The following is an 11,398-nucleotide window of genomic DNA, read 5'->3' as shown; positions in this document are numbered from 1 at the left end:
TACTGAACATTTACATTGATTTGAGACAGTCAGCAGTGAGGTTATACTGGTCTCAGTTAGACTTTTGTCTTGTGGTGTCACTTAATTTCTTCTAGAGATGTATTTATTTGGTCCTCAGTCTATAATATCTTATGATATTTTCAACTCTTGGAGTATGAACAGATGGCAGCAGTGGTAGCCACGGCTGCCCACGTGAAGCCTTTTCTCACATGTTCAGTGTCAATGCAACACCTTATGTTCTCTTCTGTGTTGGGCTGGCTGCTATATCTGCTGTATGTCGAGGCAGTGCTATCTGATTGATGCAGAAAGCGTCTCTAACAGAACATGTTGCATTGCCTTCATATAACACTGGATGGATGTTGCTTATCCTGTCTTTGAATGCATCATATACACCAATCAGGCCACATTATGACCACCTGCCTAATATTGTGTTGGTCCCCCTTTTGCTGCCAAAACAGCCCTGACCCGTCGAGGCGTGGACTCCACTAGACCCCTGAAGGTGTGCTGTGATATCTGGAACCAAGATGTTAGCAGCAGATCCTTTAAGTCCTGTAAGTTGTGAGGTGGGGCCTCCATGGATTGGACTTGTTTGTCCAGCACGTCCCACAGATGCTTGATTGGATTGAAATCTGGGGAATTTGAAGGCCAAGTCAACACCTCAAATCGGCCTGTGGCACATTTTCCAGCTGAAAGAGGCCACAGCCATCAAGGAATACCGTTTCCATGAAAGGGTGTACATGGTCTGCAACAATGCTTAGGTAGGTGGTACGTGTCAAAGTAACATCCAGATGGATGGCAGGACCCAAGGTTTCCCAGCAGAACATTGTTCAAAGCATCACACTGCCTCCCCACACTTGCCTTCTTCCCATAGTGCATCCTGGTGCCATTTGTTCCCCAGGTAAGCGACGCACAAAGAAAACATGATTCATCAGACCAGGCCACCTTCTTCCATTGCTCCGTGGTCCAGTTCCGATGCTCATGTGTCCATTGTTGGTGCTTTCAGCGGTGCACAGGGGTCAGCATGGACACCCTGACTGGTCTGCAGCCATGCAGCTTCATACACAACAAACTGTGATGCACTATATATTCTGACACCTTTCTATCAGAACCAGCATTAACTTCTTCAGCAGTTTGAACAACAGTAGCTCGTCTGTTGGATCAGACCACACAGACCAGCCTTCACTCCCCATGTGCATCAATGAGCCTTGGTCGTCCATGACCCTGTTGCTGGTTCACCACTGTTCCTTCCTTGGACCACTTTGATGGATACTGACCACTGCAGACCAGGAACACCCCACAAGAACTGCATTGGAGATGTTCTGACCATCACGTCCAGCCATCACAATTGGCCCTTGTCAAACTGAATAAAATCCTTACACTTGCCCATTTTTCCTGCTTCTAACACATCAACATTGAGGACAAAATGTTGACTTGCTTCCTAATATATCCCAGCCACTAACAAGTGCCATGATGAAGAGATAATCAGTGTTATTCACTTCACCTGTCAGTGGTCAGAATGTTATACCTGATCAGAGTACATGGTGTTTATATGGGACATTAAAAGCCTTGATATTCATCTCCTTGTGTATGTGATAATTACAGTAAGCTTGCTGCCTGCAACGGTGTCTAGATTTCTCACCATCTCAGTTTTGATCCACTGGTCCACAAAGAATATTCAGACACAAGATAAGGTGTTTACATACCACACTTTCTTGGTTCCAATCAGAGTACTCCTGGTGGTATATCCAGGTTTTTGAAGATGAAGACTGATGATATTTACATGCGCAAGAGATAACAGTTACACACCAAAAACCTGATCGTAACCAGGATAGTTGTGTGCATGTGAAATTCCTTGAGTTATGCCCTCCTGCCCTCAGAGTGTGGGCAGCAGTGTGTTGCGGTGTGTAACTCTGCCATCTGTTCGAGCTTCCAGGTAAGTCCTGCTCTCTGTGGCTTCTGCCAGAGACTGAGTCTGCCAGCGGGCACTGCAGAGACTCTCACCAAGCCAGGACATGCTTAAGGTGGACATAGGATGTAGCTGAAGATGTCTTGAAGAGGGATGGTTACTCAGATCTTTTACTTACATAAAAGTACTGCCATCAGAATGGGGTGTATTTCCTAAGTTTTCACATACAAGGACCATGCCTTGTTTTATTGGTGCATAACCATAAAAAATATTTGAGAAAATATGAATAAAGATGGGTGGCACGGTGGTGCAGTGGTTAACACTGCTACCTCACAGCAAGAAGGTCCTGAGTTCAAATCCCCCAGCTGGCTGGACGAGGGCGGAGTTTGCATGTTCTCCCCGTATCTGCGTGGGTTCTCTCCGGGTTCTCCGGCTTCCTCCCACAGAGAGAGCTAGGTTAATTGGTGACTCTAAATTGCCCGTAGGTGTGAATGTGAGTGTGAGTGGTTGTCTGTCTATGTGTCAGCCCTACGATGAACTGGCGACTTGTCCAGGGTGAACCCCACCTCTCGCTCAATGTCAGCTGGGATAGACTCCAGCCCCTGCGACCCTTTGGAAGTAAGGGGTTACAGAAAATGGATGAATAAAGATTAACTCAAGCACTGCAAGTCAAGAAAGTAATTTATTAAAAATTATAAAAAATTATATTATAAAAACAATATGTGCAATAGTTTTGTGCAGAAATATTGAATATATTAAAAGTACAATATAATAAATAATCTGACTTCTCTCCATTATATTGGAGACATCTTTGAGGCCTATATTCCCGAAATTCTGCAACTCACACCAAAACTATCTAGATGGGTAAATCATTATGGGCCAGGGGGAAAATATGTATTTTGTAATTTTGATTTTGGGGTTAACTGTCCCTTTAAGTACTGAGTATACTGTTAGGTAGTTTAGTCCAGTGAGAAGGGACCTAGGGGCCCAGTCCACTCCAAAGGGTCAAGAATCTGAGGAGCTGTGAGAAGATTCATGGGTGAGAAAAAATGTGCATATTTTTTTGACCCTTTTCTATTCTCTTCTCTGTCTTTCTATGTCTAAAATTGGATATTGATTGATATGTTGATTAACTGATTCTCATTGATAAGTTTTAAGGGGAAATGTCTTGGTGGAACAACTGATAAACAACTGAAAAATGACAAAGGACTCTAATGAGACACTGCTTTTTAGCACAGAACCACAAGCTAAAAAGACCAGGAACCACTAGTTTAATCTTCTTCAGGGTATTTATTTTTAAGTTCACTTTTTAATGTTAAATCTTTACCTCAAAAGTAACCAGTAACTATAACTGCTAAATAAATGTAGTGCTGTAAAATCTATAATATTTCCCCCTGAAATGTAGTGAAACAGAAGTTGAAAGAAGCAGGAAATGGAAATACTAAACTGAACTAAACTGTACCAGAGTACAGTGTTTGAGTAAACACCAGATTCTATTATAGGGACACTACACACAAACTATAGTTACAAAAAGCCCAATGGAACCATTAAATGAAAACACACACACACACACGTTCGGTGTGTTCAGTGTTCAGTCTCGGTCCCAGCCCCAGTCCATGTCCTCGCCCTTTATCAAATTAAATATTATAACCAGTCTCTGCTGGAAAACTCTTCTGTACTTTGTATCTGATGCGGTTCATCCCAAAAAGTTGAACTGATAGCGCATATCTGTCGGGACCAGATCCAAGAATCATAACTGCTTTTGGATGAAATCAGTTGTACAGTCCTTGACATCAGGCTGCTGTTGAGAAATGTCAACATCTAACAGTTTGGGACATCAGAGATATGATCATGCAATTTTATATTAGTGTCTGCAGTTAACCTCTGATAGAGTCCATCATGTTTTCTGTCTCTTTCAAATGTTCAGTTCTGTCATGATCTGATGAGTTCACGTGTTCCTTTTGAGTCGTTTTTGCTGCATTCATGTCAGTTTTTTAAATATTTTATAATGTAATACAGAAGAGTGGCAGGGCCAGGCATGAGGGGGAAAATGAGGGAAAAATTTTGCATTTTGAGAATTCAATCAAAATATCGAGAACAAAGTCAAAACACCTTGCATGAAGTCAAAGTGTTGAGAAGTCAAACTTTAAGGCCTGGGCATGAGAAAAAAATAATTAGAGGATGATTTTTTTTAAAAAATTTTGGACTTTGAGAATAATTACCAACATTTCTACTTCATTCCCAACATTCTGACTTTATTCCCAACCTTTCAACTTAATTCTCAACATCTCGACTTTATTCTCGACATTTCATCTTTATTCCCAACATTTTGACTTAATACTTGATCTTTTAACTTTATTTTCAACATTTCAACTTTATTCTTGACCTTTCAATGCAAAATAAAAACAGTCTTCCTTGTCTTTTGTTCCCCTCATGCCAGACCCTAATATACCTCCATACGCTATTAATCTCACCTGTTTACACATGTTCTCTAAGTTCTTATATAATTCATGCTGTGTATCGCCTGCTGTATCTGTACAGCAGATACCAAATAATCTCTAGATATGACTTTATTATACCTGCATCCTTTCTGTATTTGTTTTACTAAAGGACTCAGTATTTCTCTCTTTTTTGTTCTATTACAACTTTTCATCTTTTTAAATTCTGTTATTCAAAAATATCAAGCCACTGTTGTTAAATACAGTATTTGTAATAACTTTGGGGAGTGTAACTCCATTTATGATTTGTTTTCCTTTAAGAAAAAGCCAAGATAAGATATGATCCATAGGATTCATAGAACACAGGGCCTCAATTCTTTTGTACTTTGACCACTGTCTTCAAAAATAAGTCAATAATGTTGTTACCCTGACCTCACCCTGACCCACCTGAGAGGAATCAGAGACCGGACACTTATCAGCTGTCTAAGGCTTGTCCCTACAGTGGAGTCCAGTGTGAGTTATGAATACACTCCCCATAACAATAATGTCCTTCATAAACAAATATTTAGAAAATTATCACCACTTTGCCTCAGTAAATCAGTCAGATAGCCTTTTTTGTCAGGAAACTGACAAGTTAAATATTACACTCTTCACAGACACCAGACTACTTTTACAAAAGCAGTAATTTTACCTCACAGAACACACATGATGCTGGTCAATCACTGCCTCCATTAGTTAGTTTGTTTATGATATTGCACTGCAAAAACAAAAAGTTGAGGAAACTCAAAATTTCAAGGCAACAGACTGCAATAAATTTTTGAGTTTTGGGCCCAACTCTTATTATTATGTCTTGAAAAAGCTTTACCAACCACTGATCTCTTGTTGAGATAATTTACTTTTCTTCTTTAGATTATATTATATGTGTAAAAGTTTTAGGCAGGTGTGAAGAATGCTGTAAAGTAAGAATGCTTTCAAAAATATGAAACATAATTCTTATTTTTATCAATTAACAAGATAAAAAGTGAGCGAAGAGAAGAAAACTGTAAATCAAATCAATATTTGGTGTGACCACCCTTTGCCTTCAAACCAGCATCAGTTCTTCTACACTTGCACACAGTTTTTGAAGGAACTCAGCAGGTAGGTTGTTCCAGACATCTTGGAGAACAAACCACAGATCTTCTGTGGATGTCGGCTGCCTCAGATCCTTCTGTCTCTTCATGTAATCCCTGACAGACTCCATGATGTTGAGATCAGAGCTCTGTGGGGGTTAAACCATCACTTCCAGGACTCCTTGTTCTTCTTTAAGCTGAAGATGGTTCCTAATGACATTGGCTGTATGTTTGGAATCGTTGTCCTGCTGCAGGATAAATTTTGGGCCAATCAGATGCCTCACTGATGGTATTGCATGATGTATAATTATCTGCCTGTATTTCTCAGCATTGAGGACACCATTAATCCTGACTCCAGGTTACAGAAATGCAGCACCAAACTTGCAAGGACTGTTGCCTGCAGACAATCATTATTGTACGTCTTTCCAGCCCTTCAGTGAACAAACTGTCTTCTGCTACAGTCAAATATTTCAAATTTTGACTCATCATGAAACTGATGATCATCAGCACCTGTTTGGTATAACTGGTTAATCAAAAACCTATGATCCTACAAAATCCCTGACTTTATGCAAGTGTAGCTAGAAGAACTGATACTGTTTTGAAGGCAAAGGGTGGTCACACCACACCACAGATTTGATTTAGATTTTTCTTTTGTTTGCTCATTTTGCATTTTGTAAATCGATTAAAAATAAACAAATTTTTGAAAGCATTCTTACTTTACAGCATTTCTTCACACCCGCCTAAAACTTTTGCACAGTAAAATGACAAGTCAGGTTTGCAGCTCAGTTTCACCAATTTTGAAATGTTTTAGTCACCTCAAATATTTTTTACACTGTGTGACTTTGGGATTTTAAAGGGTTGATTTGGATCCACCAATAACACAAACTAACTAACTGATCGAGGCAGCAGTAGATAAGCAACTCTTGTGTTCCACAAGGTAAAATTACAGTTTTTGCCTTTGAAGAAAGTAATATTTGGCCTATGTAACAGCATTTTCCCAGTGGGAAAGCCAGTCTGATGGCAAGTTAAAGTGGTGAAAATGTTCTAAATACAGCGTACGCTAAACAAATATGTTTTTCTGCTGAGCCTGTACACTGCAGTACATTGCTTAGCTTCCTGCTGCCAAACTATACCTGTCTGCTCTGGTGCAAATAAAACTGTCAGTCTTTCAGAGGATCATCTCATCTTTTGATACAAGCAAAATGTCACTTTCAAGTATATAAATACAGTACTGTTAACTCCAGGTACGTCTTTGCTGTTCTTTGGTTTCATTGTAGTTAATCCAGTCTTGTACTGACACACCATCACATATTTATCACTGCTGACTGGTTTCAGCCAGTTGAAGATTCTTACAGGTCATCTGGGTGAAGATAAAGAGTCACGTGCATTCTCTGTCAGCATTTTAGTGCCTTTTTTTTAATTTTAAATGTAATATTTTCTCAATTGTGTGTCTCTTTTGCATCACATTACTGCTGCAAGTTTTTCTTTTAGTCAGCATTTTTATCAGCCCAACACACACACATGCACACACACACACAAATCTTGTCCAGACAGTGACGCAACACTGTGATGGGCATTGCCAGTTATTTCATTTGGAAATATCAGAAGCCTGCCATAAAAAGTCTGCCAAAGTTCACAGACAGTCTTATCATTTGGGAACCTGATCCAAAATTTGGCACTCAGCTTATAAAACAATAAATGGTGACACGTATTCAGATTTATCACACGTGTTTGAACTAGAAATAACCAGAACCCTATTTAACCTCAGTTGAGTTCATGTCCAGTAGGCTCATTCTACATCAAGTTTGATGCAAAATAAATCTGAATTTAATGATAAAAAAATAATAATAATCTGTGTTTTTCCACGTTGTTCCACATGTTTAAAAAGTCTTGAGATCGAAGCTTTTCAGACAGTTTTAATAAAGTGCAAGTTTCAGCAAGCTGGACATTAAAAAATCTGTCAAGTCTAACAATCATAACTCTCCTAAACCCACAAAGTCACATGTCAGTGTTTGATCATTTGTGCTACATCTCCAGTCTCCTGCTGTGTGTCTTTCCTGACATACAGCATGTTGCAACCATTTGTTGTGTTGTAGCCACCTTTGTCTCACTGTTTAGGAGTTAAAATAAAATAGTCATCAATGCATTTTCCAGCTTATTTTATTTGGGTTGAATAGCATATGAACCTAAATACAAAACACCAGTTAGCCACTGTGGCAGTGAGTCCAGTCACTGTCTGTCCCCACACTAGACAGATATTTTACTATTATTCATAATCAGGTGGGAAGATGGTAGGAATCCATAACAGTACAGTGTTACCTCAAGGCAACATTTACTTTTTTACAGCTTTACATGACTTCATTATTATATAAAGTATATTAAACCATTAAAAATTATAAATGATAGAATGAGACATTGTCAGACCATTTTTGTGACAAGAGATGATGGAGCTGAACCATGAACCAAGACTGCAAAAAAGGGTTCAACGTGACCTCTAGTGAGTCAGGTCTCTTTTTTGAAGTAGTACACTACAATTGAAGAAGCTTTGTGTGAGTGTAAAGGGACAAAAAATAATCTTACTTCAAGGCAACACCACAGAGAATAAAGTGGTGAGGCCCCTGTAACCAGTCCAGTCTATAGATAAATCTGAGGGCTTGTGCGATGATTAATGGGAAAACTTATTTATGAGCCACATATGAAAAGTAACTAGTAACTATGTGTGAAAAATAAATGTAGTGTTGTAAAAAATAAAATGGAATGTAGTGGAGAAGTATAAAGAAATACTCAAAGTAGAAGATCTGAAAATTGTACTGAAAGGTCCATTGTGTAAGATTTACAGGGATTTATTTAATGGCAGAATATTGCATAAATTATAGAAAGTATTCATAAGTATGTTTTCATCAGTGTAAAATCGCCTGAAAACAATAATTGCTGTTTTTTCATCACTTTAGAATGAGTCCTTTACAGAGGGTGCAGGTCCCCTTCCATTGAGTCCACCATGTTTCTACAGCAGCCCAGAGCAGACAAACTAAATGCTGGCTCCAGATACGGCCTCTTGTGTTTTATGTGAGATTCATGGCCACTGAAGTTTCTACGGTTCTACATACTTGGAAGGGGAGGGTGAGGCGAGTGGTATTGAGTTGGTTGCAATCTGCAAGTTCACTTGATGCTATCAAATTCTGCACACCGGTCGTTTAAGTACAGCACTGTGAGCAAATGTATTTAGCTGCTTCCCACTGAAATATTCTTTCATGTTATATTATAGAAACAAAAGACAGAAAATTCAGTTTAGTCGTATATAAGATATTTAGTGCCCATTTTAAAGTTTTAAATCTAATATTTTGTCAATTATATGCCTCTTTTCATCACATTACTGCTGCAACTTTTCTTTTAGTCAGCATTTTTATCAGCCCAACACGCACACACAGACACACAAATCTTGTCCAGATAGTGACACAACACTGTGATGGGCAATGCCATGTCTGCCAAAGACAGTCTTATCACATTTGGCACAATCTGACTGTCGACTTAACTAATAAATTCATTAATGGTGACCCATATTCATATTTATTGAGTCTGTTGGATCTACAAATAACCAGAACCCTATTTAACCTCAGTTTAGTGTGAAATAAATTTTAAAAAAGTGAAAATTAGAACAAGAAAATTACAATTTAATAATCACTAATAATCTATCTGTGTTTTTCCATGTTGTTTCACATGTTTAAAACATCCTGAGATCTAACCTCTTCAGACAGTTTTAATAAGTTGAAAGGCAGGTGTTAGGCTCACTGTATAGGAATAGTTAAACATTTTGGAAAATTCCCTTATTTGCTTTCATGCCAAGAGCTGAAAGAGCTGTACGTTACATATGACAGCAGAGCCAGGAGGTCTTTAGCTTCTCTTAGCAAAAAAAACTGGACCCAGGGGTAAACAGCTAACCTGAGTCTGTCCAAAGATTAAAAAACTGCTGTCCAGCAGCACCTTTAAAGTTCACTAACATTTATATTTAGTTTGTTAAATTTGTACAAAACCAAAGTGTAGAAACAGACTCAGGTTTTCTCAGAGTCTCCCAGGCTCACCGTTTCCTCCTGATTTCAGTCTTAATGCTTCACCAAGCTAACAGTCTTCTGACTAAAAACATGGTGTAAATAACATTTTTACATTTGAAAACTGGTCACCATTCACTCCCATTGTTTGCGAGATTCTGCAACACTGTTTTCCTGTGAAACTCCGGCAGTGTTTTGTGGACTAAAAAAACCTAAACCTCACCATCAATCCGCATGAGGACAAGTAGATAATGACTGAATTTTCAGTTTTGTGTGGACTATCCCTTTAATAGACAGGCAGGAGTGTGGTATCAATCTTGTTATCTCACACCTGGCAAGAAAACAGATCACATATTTGCCAAAATAAAGAAAATAAAATGCTGTAGTAATGTCATGTAAAGCTAAGAAGTATTCAGAACCCTACATAAGTAACATTTCCAATATATTAATGAAAAAATACTCAGACTGCAGTTCAAGTCCTACATTCAAAAACCTACTTAACCCTCTGTGGTATGCATTATGATGCCTGTTGTTTGAAAAAAGAATTGCAATGGTTTTAGTCACAAAATAGACCAAGAAAACATCATTTTAAGAAATTTCAAAAAATAAAATAATTAGGATGCATTACCTTAAAGCAACAGTGTACCATAATGATAAGGAATGAAACAAGAGTTTTTGTAGTAATTTGAATAAAATCCGGTACAATAATAATGGAAAATATTAAATTTCCTAACAAGTTTAAAATTTATGCCATTTGAAATGGGAAAACATTCAAAATGAACTCTTTTCAAAAGTTTGTTTGTCTGGATGCCTTCAGACAACATTGTACCACTGTGGAACAGCCTATAGGGATGAATGTGTTGAGTGTAAGCATGTTTCAGTAGTCTAATCCAGACTATGGTTCAGGCTGCTCCAAAAGAGTCCCAAGATAAATGTGAGGGTTTGTGTGATGATTAATGGGAGAGAAAAGAAGAAAAAATGAGTTCTGCTACACCAGTTTGTATTCTTTTTTTGCTGATCTTTTTATTTTTAGCCTCAAATGAAACCATGTGAAAAGTTTTGAGGAAAAGAGTCAAAGAACTCCAGCTGCTATTTTTTTTAAAGGGGTCACAAGCTAGAAATGTTTTTTTGTTTTTTTGTTTTTTTTAATGTAACGTCTAATCTGAGAAGTGACAACTAGAAACTAGAAAGTTCTCTCTCTTTTGGCTGATCCTTAATTAGGGGTCGCCACAGCACGTCATCTGTGTCTGGCTATCAAACCAGGCCCCGCCCAGGGCTGGTACAAGTCAACCCTCTGAAATATAGTGGAAAAGAATCACAAACTAGCAGAAAATTGACATTCTCAAGTAGAAGATCTCAAAATTGTACTTAAAAGTCAGGTGTTTAAGATTTACAGGGATTCATTTATTGGCAGAATATGTCAGAAATGGAATATGACATTCATAAGTACGTTTTCATCAGTGAATAATCACCAGAAAATAAGAAGAGTTGTGTTTTCTTTATGTTAGAATGAGATCTTTTTATCTACAGAGATTCAGGTCCTCACTGTAATGTTTCTACAGTAGCCCAGAATGGACAAACCAAACACTGTCTCTAGATAGCTCTTTTTGTGAGTTTCATAGCCACTGTGGGTTCTCCTACATGCTTGAAAGGGGAGGGTGAGGCAAGTGGTATTCAGTTGGTTGCAATCTTTAAAGGGTGCCACTAAATCCTGCACACTGGTCCTTTAAGTACAGTACGAAAAGCAAATGTACCAAGTTGCTTTGAATCACTGAAATATTTCTTTCATGTTGCAAAAGAAACAAAAGACAGAAAATTCAGTTGAGAGGTGTATATAAGATGTTTATTTTCTCGGTTTATAGCAAAAATACTGGATCAATTATTTCAGACTGAAACAAT

Source organism: Lutjanus erythropterus, chromosome 11 (assembly GCF_056507025.1).
Source record: "Lutjanus erythropterus isolate fLutEry1 chromosome 11, fLutEry1.hap2, whole genome shotgun sequence".
NCBI lineage: Eukaryota > Metazoa > Chordata > Actinopteri > Lutjaniformes > Lutjanidae > Lutjanus > Lutjanus erythropterus.
This window is presented reverse-complemented; position numbering follows the sequence as displayed.